At 46.5% G+C, this 13049-nt stretch overlaps 1 long non-coding RNA gene across 1 annotated transcript; it reads left to right on the top strand.

Annotated features, from left to right (window-relative positions):
* Positions 1-259: 259 nt before the first annotated feature.
* Positions 260-12305, top strand: LOC116978870. The gene is made up of 3 exons (XR_004413584.1): positions 260-270; positions 629-631; positions 12197-12305. It is a non-coding gene; the product is annotated as an uncharacterized LOC116978870 (long non-coding RNA).
* Positions 12306-13049: the final 744 nt, after the last annotated feature.

Here is a 13049-nt window from a genome sequence, read left to right as displayed (position 1 = left end):
CATTATAGCTCCAGTACCGCATAGATCTGTCTGTTGTGGAAATCCACAGCTTTGTCTGGTCTAGATGCAAAAATGCTCTCAATAAACACCAGCACATTCAACACACTGTTAGTTGTATCCTCAGTTGCTGTGGGTCTCACTCACTCACCACCACAGAGCTTGGCTCCTAGTTCTTCCATGGCCCCATAGCAGAAGCGTCCACGTCGCGGGGCTGGTAACTGGAAGTGTATCCTGAGCTAATTCTGCTACCACCACCATCTATTACAACAAGTGATGGCTCCCACTGATTGTCGCCGGAAGCCTGCGTCCTTATCAGGACGGACGATGGCAGCGATGTCAACATTTGAAACATGGAAGATGATCACGAAAGAAGTTCTTCCATGTCTGAAATTTAGATTTCCCATCTTTAGCCTGGACTTTGCTGCCAGGAGCAAAGGAACGACAATTGCCATTCATTACATATGGGCCTCGCAAGCTGAGGGTAATCTTGTAGAGGTGTATAAAATCATGAGGGCACTGGATGCACAGACTCTTTCCCAGGGCAGGGGAATCAAAAAGTAAATGGCATAGGTTGAAGGCGAGAGGGGAAAGATTTAATAGGAATCTGAGGGGCAATATTTTCACACAGATGGTGGTTGGTATAAGGAACAAGCTTCCAAAAGAAGTAGTTAAGGCGGGTAAAATTACAACATTGGAAAGTCATTTGGACAGGTACATGCAAAGGAATGGTTCAAAGGTAAATAGCAGGCATCTTTTGAAAATTATTTTTATTTTTAATACAAATACAAAATCAACATACAAAGTGGTATAGCGTTCATATCAAAAGCTGCCTGTGTCGGCAGTTTACCAACAAGACAATAATTCAACTTAAAATCCCGCCATCCTTGTCTATAATACAATCGACCTCCCGCAGTGACCAGCGTTCACGGAGGGCCTCCAGAGACCCCGTGGACACCGCGTGTTCCCTCTCCAGGGACACGCGGGCACGGACGTAACCCCGGAAGAGGGGCAGGCAGCCGACCGCTGTGTGACCGTCGACCGCCCGCTGTCTGGACCCGCGAATGGCCGTCTTGGCCAGGCCCAGGAGCAGACCGACAGGGAGACCCCCTCGACCCTCCCCCCTCTGTACCGAGTGCTCAAAAATCAATAGCGTCGGACTAAAGTGGAGCCAAAACTTGAGGAGCAGTCCCTTCAGATACTCGAACAGGGGTTGCAACATCGATCACTCCATGTAGACGTGGAACATGGTCTCTTCCTCGCCGCAGAAGTATAGCAGGCATCTTGGGAGTGTTGATGTACAGAGGGAACATGGAATGCAAGTCCATAGCTCAATGAAACTAATGACATAGATGGATAGGGAAACATGCATTTGGTATGGATGCCTTCATAGGCATTAAGTATAAGAGTTGAGATGCCATGTTGCAGTTGTACAAAACATTGGTTAGATTACTTTTAGATTATTTAGCACTGTTCTGTATATGCCTAATGCAGGCAAATGGGATTTGCATTGATAGGTATTAGAGTGGCAGGGATGAGATGGGCTGAAAGTGTTGCATGATTTAACCTCTGGTACTAGAGGAATATTTTCCCCCTCCATAAGAAACTTAATCAATATGCTCCTTATATGAATGTGAAAAATATTAAGGATAGTATGCCACAGTTGTTGCAGTGATGTTAATTACCACATAATTGAATTGAATTTCCTTTATTGTCATTCAGACCTTTCAGTCTGAACGAAATTTCGTGCTTGCAGTCATACATACAATAATACAATAATAGACAACAGAACAGACAGTAAACACAAATTAACATCCACCACAGTGAGTCCACAAAGCACCTCCTCACTGTGATGGAGGCAAAAATCTTAGGGCTGCAGTCTCTTCCCTCCTCTTCTCCCTCTGCGCTGAGGCGATACCCCACCGGGCGATGGTAAATCAGTCCCGCGGCTCACCGAGCCCCGCAAACGGGCCGGCTCAAACACCGCGGCCCAGGGTGGTCGAAGCTGCCGCCCTCCAGTCCAGCGGACGCAGCTGTTGACGTCGTCCACTGGCCCGCGGCCGAACCCTCTTTGGAATGAAAATATCCTACATGTTGCAAATTATTCCCAGAAATTCCTGCCATTACTGTTCCACCGTCATTCCTGCTAGGGTTCCTTACCAAACAACTTTAGCCAGTTCCTCTCTCATGCCTCTGTGGTCACCTTTGTTCAGCTGTAACACCGACACACCAAATTCATCTTCTCACTCTCAAATTTCTAGTTGAATTTTATCATGTTATGGTCAGTACATAGAAACATAGAAAATAGGTGCAGGAGTAGGCCATTCGGCCCTTCGAGCCTGCACCGCCATTCAATATGATCATGGCTGATCATCCAACTCAGTATCCCGTACCTGCCTAATCTCCATAGCCCCTGATCCCTTTAGCCACAAGGGCCACATCTAACTCCCTCTTAAATATAGCCAATGAACAGGCCTCAACTACTTTCTGTGGCAGAGAATTCCACAGATTCACCACTCTCTGTGTGAACATTTTTTCTCTCTTCTCGGTCCTAAAAGACTTCCCCCGTATCCTTAAACTGTGACCACTTGTTCTAGACTTCCCCAACATCGGGAATAATCTTCTTGCATCTAGCCTGTCCAACCCCTTAAGAATTTTGTAAGTTTCTATAAGATCCCCCCTCAATCTTCTAAATTCTAGTGAGTACAAGCCGAGTCTATCCAGTCTATCTTCATATGAAAGTCCTGCCATCCCAGGAATCAGTCTGGTGAACCTTCTCTGCACTCCCTCTATGGCAAGAATCTCCTTCCTCAGATTTGGAGACCAAAACTGCACGCAATACTCCAGGTGTGGTCTCACCAAGACCCTGTACAACTGCAGTAGAACCTCCCTGCTCCTATACTCAAATCCTTTTGCTATGAATGCTAACATACCAATCGCTTTCTTCACTGCCTGCTGCACCTGCATGCCTACTTTCAATGACTGGTGTACCATGACACCCAGGTCTCGTTGCATCTCCCCCTTTCCTAATCGGCCACCATTCAGATAATAGTCTACTTTCCTGTTTTTGCCACCAAAGTGGATAACCTCACATTTATCCACATTATACTGCATCTGCCATGCATTTGCCCACTCACCCAACCTATCCAAGTCACCTTGCAGCCTCCTAGCATCCTCCTCACAGCTAACACTGCCCCCCAGCTTCATGTCATCCGCTAACTTGGAGATGTTGCATTCAATTCCCTCGTCCAAATCATTAATATATATTGTAAATAGCTGGGGTCCCAGCACTGAGCCTTGCAGTACCCCACTAGTTACTGCCTGCCATTCTGAAAAGGATCCGTTTACTCCTACTCTTTGCTTCCTGTCTGCCAGCCAGTTCTCTATCCACATCAATACTGAACCCCCAATACCGTATGCTTTAAGTTTGCATACTAATCTCTTATGTGGGACCTTGTCGAAAGCCTTCTAAAAGTCCAGATATAATACATCCACTGGTTCTCCCTTATCCACTCTACTAGTTACATCCTCGAAAAATTCTATAAGATTCGTCAGACATGATTTACCTTTCATAAATCCATGCTGACTTTGTCCAATGATTTCCCCACTTTCCAAATGTGCTGCTATCCCATCTTTAATAACTGACTAGCATTTTCCCCACTACCGATGTTAGACTAACTGGTCTGTAATTCCCCGTTTTCTCTCTCCCTCCCTTTTTAAAAAGCGGGGTTACATTAGCTACACTCCAATCCTCAGGAACTACACCAGAATCTAAAGAGTTTTGAAAAATTATCACTAATGCATCCACTATTTCTATGGCTACTTCCTTAAGCACTCTGGGATGCAGCCTATCTGGCCCTGGGGATTTGTCGGCCTTTAATCCATTCAATTTACCCAACACCACTTCCCGACTAACCTGGATTTCACTCAGTTCCTCCATCTCGTTTGACCCCCGGACTCCTGCAATATCCAGCAGATTATTTATGTCTTCCTTAGTGAAGACAGAACCAATGTAGTTATTCAATTGGTCTGCCATGTCCATGATCAATTCACCTGTTTCTTACAGCAAGGGACCTACATTTGTTTTAACTAATCTTTTTCTCTTCACATATCTATAAAAGCTAATGCAGTCAGTTTTTATGTTCCCTGCCAGTTTTCTTTCATAATCTATTTTCCCTTTCCTAATTAAGTCCTTTGTCCTCCTCTGCTGGACTCACAGAATTTCTCACAGTCCTCTGGTAGGCTGCTTTTTCTGGCTAATTTGTATGCTTCATCTTTTGTTTTGATACTATCCCTGATTTTCCTTGTTATCCACGGATGCACTACCTTCCCTGATTTATTCTTTTGCCAAACTGGGATGAACAATTGTTGTAGTTCATCCATGCGGTCTTTAAATGCCTTCCATTGCATATCCACCAACAACCCTTTAAGAATCAATTGCCAGTCTATCTTGGCCAATTCACGTCTCATACCCTCAAAGTTACCTTTCTTTAAGTTCATAACCCTTTTTTCTGAATTAACTATGTCACTCTCCATCCTAATGAAGAACTCAACCATATTATGGTCACTCTTGCCCAAGGGGCCACGTACAACAAGACTGCTAGCTATCCCTTCCTCATTACTCAATACCCAGTCAAGAATAGCATGCTCTCTCGTTGGTTTCTCTACATGTTGGTTTAGAAAACTATCCCGCATACATTCCAAGAAATCCTCTTCCTCAGCACCCTTGCCAATTTGATTCACCCAATCTATATGTAGATTGAAGTCACCCATTATAACTGTTTTACCTTTGTTGCACGCATTTCTAATTTCCTGTTTGATGCCATCCCCAACTTCACTACTACTGTTAGGTGGCCTGTACACAACTCCCACCAGCGTTTTCTGCCCCTTAGTGTTTCGCAGCTCTACCCATATCGATTCCACATCCTCCAAACTAATGTCCTTCCTTTCTATTGCGATAATCTCCTCTCTAATCAGCAACGCTACCCCACCTCCTTTCCCTTTCTGTCTATCCCTCCTGAATATTGAATATCCCTGGATGTTCAGCTCCCAGCCTTGGTCACCCTGGAGCCATGTCTCCGTGATCCCAACTATATCATATTCATTAATAACTATCTGCACATTCAGCTCATCCACCTTATTACGAATGCTTCTTGTATTGAGACACAAAGCCTTCAGGCTTGTTTTTACAGCACTCTTACCCCTTATACAATTATGTTGAAAAGTAGCCCTTTTTGATTTTTGCCCTGGATTTGTCTGCCTGCCACTTTTACTTTTCACCTTGCTACCTATTGCTTCTACCCTCATTTTACACCCCTCTGTCTCTCTGCTCATGCTCCCATCCCCCTGCCACATTAGTTTAAATCCTCCCCGACAGCACTAGCAAACACTCCCCCCCAAGGACATTGGTTCCATTGCAGCCCAGGTGCAGACTGTCCTGTTTGTACTGGTCCCACCTCCCCCAGAACTGGTTCCAATGCCCTAGAAATTTGAATCCCTCCCCCTTGCACGATTTTTCAAGCCACGTATTCATCTGAAATATCTTCCTATTTCTACTCTGATTTGTACCTCCTAATGGTTCCTTTACCTTAAGGGCCCTAATCAAATCCAGTTCATTACACAATCCCAAATCCAGAATTGGCTTTTCCCTGGTAGGCTTCACTACAAGCTACTCTAAGAAACCATCTCATTGGCACTCTACAAATTCTCTCACTTGGGGACCAGCATCAAACTGCTTTTCTCAGTCTACCCGTATATTGAAATCCCCCACGACCACCGTAACATTGCCTTTCTGTTGTATCTCCTGATATAATTTGTACCCTACCTCACTGGCTGCTGTTTGTAGGCCAGTAAATAACTCCCACCAGGGTCTTTCTACCCTTGCAGTTTCTCAGCTCTACCCACAAGGATTCTCTATCATCTGATCCTATGTCAACCCTTGCTAAGGACTGAATTTCATTCCTTACCAGCAGAGCTACCCCACCCACTCTGCCCACCTGTCTGTCTGTTCAATACGACCTGTAACCTTGGATATTCAGCTCCCAGCTCCAATCCTCTCTCAGCCATGTCTATGTAATTCCCACAACATCATACCTACCTATTATTAACTGTGCTCCAAACTCATTCACTATGTTCTTTATACTACATGCATTCAAATATAACACCTTTAGTTCAGTATCCACCAACTCTCCTCTCACACCAGTCCCAATTTTATTTGACCTTCCTCTCATTTCCCTTCTTAAACTTTCTATCCTATTACTTCTAGAGACTTCAGTATCCTTTCTGCACTCTCCTTCCCTTTAACCTCATCCATACATTTCCAATTTGATCACCCCACCGCCACTATTTAGTTTTATAACCCTATCTACGGCCCTGGGTATGCTGTTTGCCAGGACTCTGGTGCAAGTGGAATCCGTCATGTCAGAACAGCTCCTTCCTTCCCCCATACTGGTGCCAATGTCCCACATATTCAAATCCACTTCTTCCACACCAATCTTTGAGCCACACGTTCAACACCTTAATCTTTACAACCCAATGTCAAGTTGTGCGTGGCTCTGGTAGCAAACTAGAGATTATTACCTTTATGGTTCTGCTTTTTAATTTAGTGCCTGGCTGTTCAAATTTTCTTATCAGAACCGCTTTCCTTGTTCTACCTACGTCATTTGTACCCACATGGACAACGGTGACTGGATCTTTCCCCTCCCCCTCCAAGTTCTTCTGCAGGTTAGAGGAGATGTCCTGAACCTGGGCACCAGGCAGGCAACGCAGCCTCCGGGACTCTCGATCCTCATGACAGAGAACAGTGTCAATGTCCCGAACGATACTATCCCCAATGACAACAACATTTCCTTCTCTCTCCCCTCTTAAATGGCCCCTTGAACCGTGGTGCCCGAGCCAGGTTGCTCATCCTTCCAACAGCCCCACACTTGTCTGCACAGGGAGCAAGAATCTCCCACCTGCCAGACAAGCTCAAGGGCTGAGGCTCCTCTAACATGGGCCTTACCTCTGTCCCCCTGCCTGCCTCACTTGCAGTCACATCCTCCTCCTGCCCACGGACCACATTGGGAGCAGTTACACTAATAGGTGTGACTATCTCCAGAAACACAGCATCCAGGTAACTCTCCCCGTCCCTGATGTGCTGCAGCGGTTGAAGCTCAGACTCCAGGTCGTCAACTTTCAGTCTGAGTTCTTCAATCAGTCAGCACTTGCTGCAGATATGGTAACCGGGATTCACCAAGGGGTTCACTAGCTCCCGCATCATGCTCCCGTTGAACATCCCGCGGTCTAGGCGTAAACTCAGGGGCAACCGCGCCTTTGGGGTTGCAGCTCCTAGACTGTGGAACAGCATCCCTCTTCCCATCAGAACTGCCCCCTCCATTGACTCCTTTAACTCGAGACTTAAAACTCATCTTTACTCTCAAGCCTTTCTTGACGTCCTCTAAATGAGGGCTATATGTATGTATTTATGTGTGTAATTAATCTATGAACCAATGTTGTATAACGTTAGTACCTCCACCAATGTAAAGCACTTTGGTCAACGAGAGTTGTTTTTTAAATGTGCTATATAAATAAAAGTGACTTGACTTGACTTGACTTGATTTGACATGCACCAGCAACACATCGCGTGATCCTACATGTCTCCCTTGTGCATCCACAAACTCCTCTGTATACTTCCTGCTTGCTGCTGCTCTGGGCCTGACAGGTCATCACTTCTCTCCTCAGCCCTTCTCTCCGAAGCCTCTCCAGCCAAAGCATCAAGTTGCACTTTTCCTCAACACGGCACTTTGCCTCAACATGGCCGCTCCCAACAGGCTGCTCCTGTACACCTTGTTCCCCTTTATTTTCTACTCTCTCACCCTAGCTGAGCCAATTGGACACCGGCTTCACACTAATGTCCCCTAAAACCCGAACTATTCAATCGTATTTGTACTGGCCAAAAGTAATTGTATAGGGCTCTGGTAAGACCACGTCTGGAGTATTGTGTACAGTTTTGGTCTCTTAATTTGAAGAAAGGACTGTCTGAAGAAGGGTTTCGGCCCGAAACGTTGCTGCTGCACCCGCTGAGTTTCTCCAGCATTTTTGGGTACCTTTGAAGAAAGGACATCCTTGTGATTGAGGCAGTGCAGCGTAGGCTCACGAGATTGATCCTTGAGATGGCGGGACTGTCATATGAGGAAAGATTGAAAAGACTAGGCTTGTATTCACTGGAGTTTAGAAGGATGGGGAATCTTATAGAAACATATAAAATTACTAGACTAAGTGTGACCCGTTGGGTCCCAGCATCACACGGGAGGGCTGCTCCCCCAACGCAATATTCCATCTCTCCACCAATTCCAATATTGGTGGCCAGTGGGGGGGGGGGGAGGGGGGGGGCCCTAGTATGGGGGTTGAAGGGACTGGTTTCCAGAGGGCTAGTATGGACATTGTGGGCCGAATGGATTCTTGGGCTGGCGGCCTGTTGTCCTTGTAGGTCACTCACTCACGGCTGGTGGGCTGGCAGTTGACTCACGGCTATTCCTTGAAATTCCACTTCAAGCAGGGTGCAAGGCCACCAAATTCAAGTGCAGTTTCATACCATTTCAAGCAGGGTGCAATGCTACTAAAGACAGCTAGTCATGACCTCTCCCTCCTCCATCTTGCAGAGACTGAGCCACGCCCACACTTCTGGGTTTATAGTCCCTCCCCCCCCCCACCAGAAAAGTTGTCGCCTTCATGGCGTGATTGACAGGAGAGAGAATCTCAACATTTTTTATACACTAATAACTCTTTTATTTTTCATTGATGGGAAAAATCCTCAGCACCTGATGAGCGGAGGGGGACTCTGAGTAAGAAGGCCAAAAATCACAGCCGTACATGGCAGCGTTTTTTCCAAAATCAATATAAAGTGCAAACAGGAAGTAGTCAAGATTAGACTTTTCATTATATAGAAGACAAGGCAACTTTAATTAGGCAACACAGCTTTAGCATTTCCAAGCCAAAGGCAACACAGCTCAACACTTCTGGGTTTTATAGTCCCTCCGGAAGGGGCGTGGCCTTTAGGAGAGAGAATCTCAATATTTTTAAAACACTAATAACTCTTTTATTTTTCATCGATGGGAAAAATCCTCTTGTCCTGTGCAGCGGAGGGGGACTGAGAAATTGGCCAAAAATCACAGCCGTAAGTGACAGCGTTTTTTCTAAAATCAATATACAGAACAACAAGAAGTGGTAAGATCAGACTTTTAGTAATATAGATAAAAGGACTGGACAAGCTAGATGCAGGAAAAATGTTCCCAATGTTGGACGAGTCCAGAACCAAGGGCCACAGTCTTAGAATAAAGGGGAGCCCATTTAAGATTGAGGTGAGAAAAAACTTTTTCACCAAGAGTTGTGAATTTGTGGAATTCCCTGCTACAGAGGGCAGTGGAGGCCAAATCACTGGATGGATTTAAGAGAGAGTTAGATAGAGCTCTAGGGGCAGGCACGGGTTATTGATTTGGGACGATCAGCCATGATCACAATGAATGGCGGTGCTGGCTCGAAGGGCCAAATGGCCTCCTCCTGCATCTATTTTCTATGTTTCTATGTTTCTAATAATTTGCTACAATTCTGCAACTTTGCAAGTGGTGAGGCAATCAATGACCAAGGAAAGTTGCAGATGGCACCTTTACTACTGTAGAGCCTTTAGGAAGATGAAACCCAAACTGAAAATTCTAAAATCCACAACTAAATATAATGGTCGACAACAGGAATTAGTAACCCCCAGATTTATCTCAGAATTGCTAACTGTTACCATAAATCACAATTTGTCTCTTTTAATTATTCTTTAAATTAAGCAGCTTAAAAAAAAAATCAGCTTCCACCAACGTTACTGAAGATCATGATATCGTCAATAGCAATGTTACCGATTATAGTACTTGACTCCTTTGTGCGTCTGGGTGACTATTTTAGCAGGTTAACATCACTGTTAACATATTGCACAGAGGAACACCACACAAACACGTAAAGCATTCATGCCAACATAAATAGCAGGCATTATGTGCTTTAATGTATTAAAAATAGAAAATGCTTAAAATGAAAAGATTGATCAACATCAAAAATAAGAAGAGGTTATTGTCTGAAGAAGGGTCTCGACCCGAAACATTGCCTATTTCCTTCGCTCCATAGATGCTGCCTCACCCGTTGAGTTTCTCCAGCATTTTTGTCTACCTTAGATTTTCCAACATCTGCAGTTCCTTCTTAAACACGAGGTTATTGTTTGATAGGTTCCAAATTTACATCTACAACCTTCAGCAATGCATCGCCTCCGTCCTCCCGAAACTCTTCCACTCCCTCTGTCGGGAATTGCTTGTCCACCATTCATTCTTGGATTCACAGACATTTTCTCCAGTTAAGCATTGGGGAAACTGAAGTTGTTGACTCCATCTCTAACCACAAACACCATTGTGCATGCACCTTCTCTGACCTCATCTACTGCGTCTGGTGTTCCCGATGTGGCCTCCTGTACATCGGCGAGACCAAGCGTAGACTCGCCGTCCGCTGTGTTCTGCCACCAAGGCCTTCTGGACTTCCCGGTAATGAACCATTTGAACTTCTATTCCCATTCCCATATGGACGTTTCGGTCTTGGGCCTCCTCCATTGCCAGTGAGGCACACACAAATTGGAGGAACAGCACCTCATATTCTACAGGGGGAGCTGACAACCCAACGGTATGAAGTAGGGTCCTGACCTGAAACATCACTTATCCATGTTCTACATAGATGCCACCTGACCAGCGTTTTGTCTTTTACATGTCCTTCTCATGGTTTTGTCACGGATTACATCTCCTTCTCATAGTCATTTGTCATCTGCTAATGCCAGTCATGGTATCTGTCCATCATGGTAGGTGGATCCTACAAGGTCTTGAGAAAGTTATCACCTGGGCAAGGATGTGTTTCAAGCCAACAAAGTCAAGGTCCATGGTGCTGAAGAAGGGGAAGATGACTGACAGATTCCACTTCTTACTATCCGGAACTGCCGTTCCCTCCATCACTGAGCAACCTGTCCAGAGTTTGGGGAAGGTTTTTGACTCAACTCTAAACGACTCTGCCGCCATTCTAAGCCTGGCTCACCAAAGTCAACAAGTCAGGTCTGCCAGGCCAGGATCTATCAGCATTCCATCCTGCCCCGAGTCCTGTGGCCCCTGCTGGTTTACGCTGTTCTATTGACCACAGTTGAGTCCCTCGAAAGGAAGATCAGCGGCTTTCTCCGCAGTTGGCTTGGTCTTCCCCGCAGCCTCAACAATGCAGCACTGTATCGGACTAGTAACATCTTGCAGCTCCCATTCAGTGGCCTCACGGAAGAGTTCATGGTGGCGCGAACAAGAGAAGCTCTGCAGTACAGGGACTCCAGGGACCAGAAGGTGTCATCAGTTGGCATCGAGGTGAGAACAGGGAGGAAATGGAAGGCGGAGAAAACAGTGGAGGTGGCAGAGTCACGCCTAAGGCAAAAGGCATTGGTGGGAGTCATGGCAACTGGCAGAGTGGGTTTGGGATACTTCCCTAAGACACCGGTTGGCAAGGCCCAGGGCAAGGAGAGACACCATCTAATCCAGGAAGATGTCCGAGCAGGTGTGGAGGAAGAGCGTGTGAGCAGGATGGTGGGGCTCAGGCAGCAGGGAGCGTGGACAAGGTGGGAGAGCACACCACAGCGCAGGATTACCTGGTCAAACATCATGCAGGCAGACTTCCAGCGCGTCCGGTTCCTTGTCCAAAGCTGTCTACGATGCCCTACCAAGCCCAGCAAACCTCCACGTCTGGGCCAAGAGCCCACTTTGCTCTGGAAGAGGATCATTAGAACATCTCCTCAGCAGCTGCCCAAAGTCCCTTGGGGAAGGTCGCTATCGGTGGCGCCATGACCAGGTGCTCAAGGTGGTTGCTGAGAGCATGGCCACTGCCATCGGTAACAGCAAACACAAAGAAATCAATCACTTTTGTCAAAGCTGTAGAGAAGCCTCGACCACAACCACAAACAAGGGCGGGCCTCCTCTACACAGCCACTGACTGGCAGCTGCACGTCGATCTGGGCACACAGCTGAAATTTCCACAGCACATCACAGCAACATCACTCCGGCCAGATATGATCATCACCTCCGAAATGACAAAACAGCGGATCATTCTGGAGCTGACAGTGCCCTGGGAAGAGTGTATTGCAGAGGCTAACGAGAGGAAACGCGCACAGTACCAGGAACTGGAGGAGATGTGCCAGGACAGTGGCTGGAAGACATAATATGAGCCCATAGAGGTTGGCTGTCGAGGCTTTGCAGGATGCTCACTCTGCAAAGTCCTCATAAGTTGGGCATTACGGGGCTGGCAAAGAAGAGGGCCATTCAATCCACAAGCGAAGCCGCAGAGAAAGCCACTAGGTGGCGTTGGATTAAGAGGGCTGATCCGTGGGCGGTTGCTGCTAAGACACAAGTCAGGGCTTGATCAACCCCGGCTGGGTCGCCTGGGCGAGTGTGTCTGATGTTGTGAGACCCGAAACACCCGATGACCCCAGGTGACATCACTGAGGATGCGTCCCAGCGCATCTAGAAGATGTATCTTTCACATTGGTGGCTGAGCTAGTTGCCCACCTCACAACCTTCCATAATATTCACCTAATAGCTGGCCCTCTATAGCACATCTTTTGCTGAAACATTCATTCTTGCTTGTTTTCTCCAGATGCAAATGTTCCTCTGCTTACTTAAACAGTGACTACTTTGATCTACCTCATTCAAAACTGTATTCCTCCGTTACTGCCCGCTTATGTGTCCCCAATTGCTGAGGCTGTGGCGGGCCGACTCGGAGCGTAGACGGCGTTCCGGCTTTCGGCAGCGGCGACATCACCACGGAGGTCCGCTGGACTGGAGAGCGGCATCTTCGGCCTGGATCGATCGCCTCAGCGCAGAAGGAGAACAAGGAGGGAAGAGACAGAGACTAAGACCTTTGCCTCCATCACAGTGAGGAGGTGCCTGGTGAACTCACTGTGGTGGATGTTAATTTGTGTTTATTGTATGTTTTGTTATTTATTGTTACTGTGTATGACTGCAGGC

The sequence above is a fragment of the Amblyraja radiata genome, chromosome 12, assembly GCF_010909765.2.
Source record: "Amblyraja radiata isolate CabotCenter1 chromosome 12, sAmbRad1.1.pri, whole genome shotgun sequence".
Taxonomy (NCBI): domain Eukaryota; kingdom Metazoa; phylum Chordata; class Chondrichthyes; order Rajiformes; family Rajidae; genus Amblyraja; species Amblyraja radiata.
The sequence above is the reverse complement of the archived record's forward strand: the minus strand, read 5'-3'. Positions and strand labels throughout refer to the sequence as shown.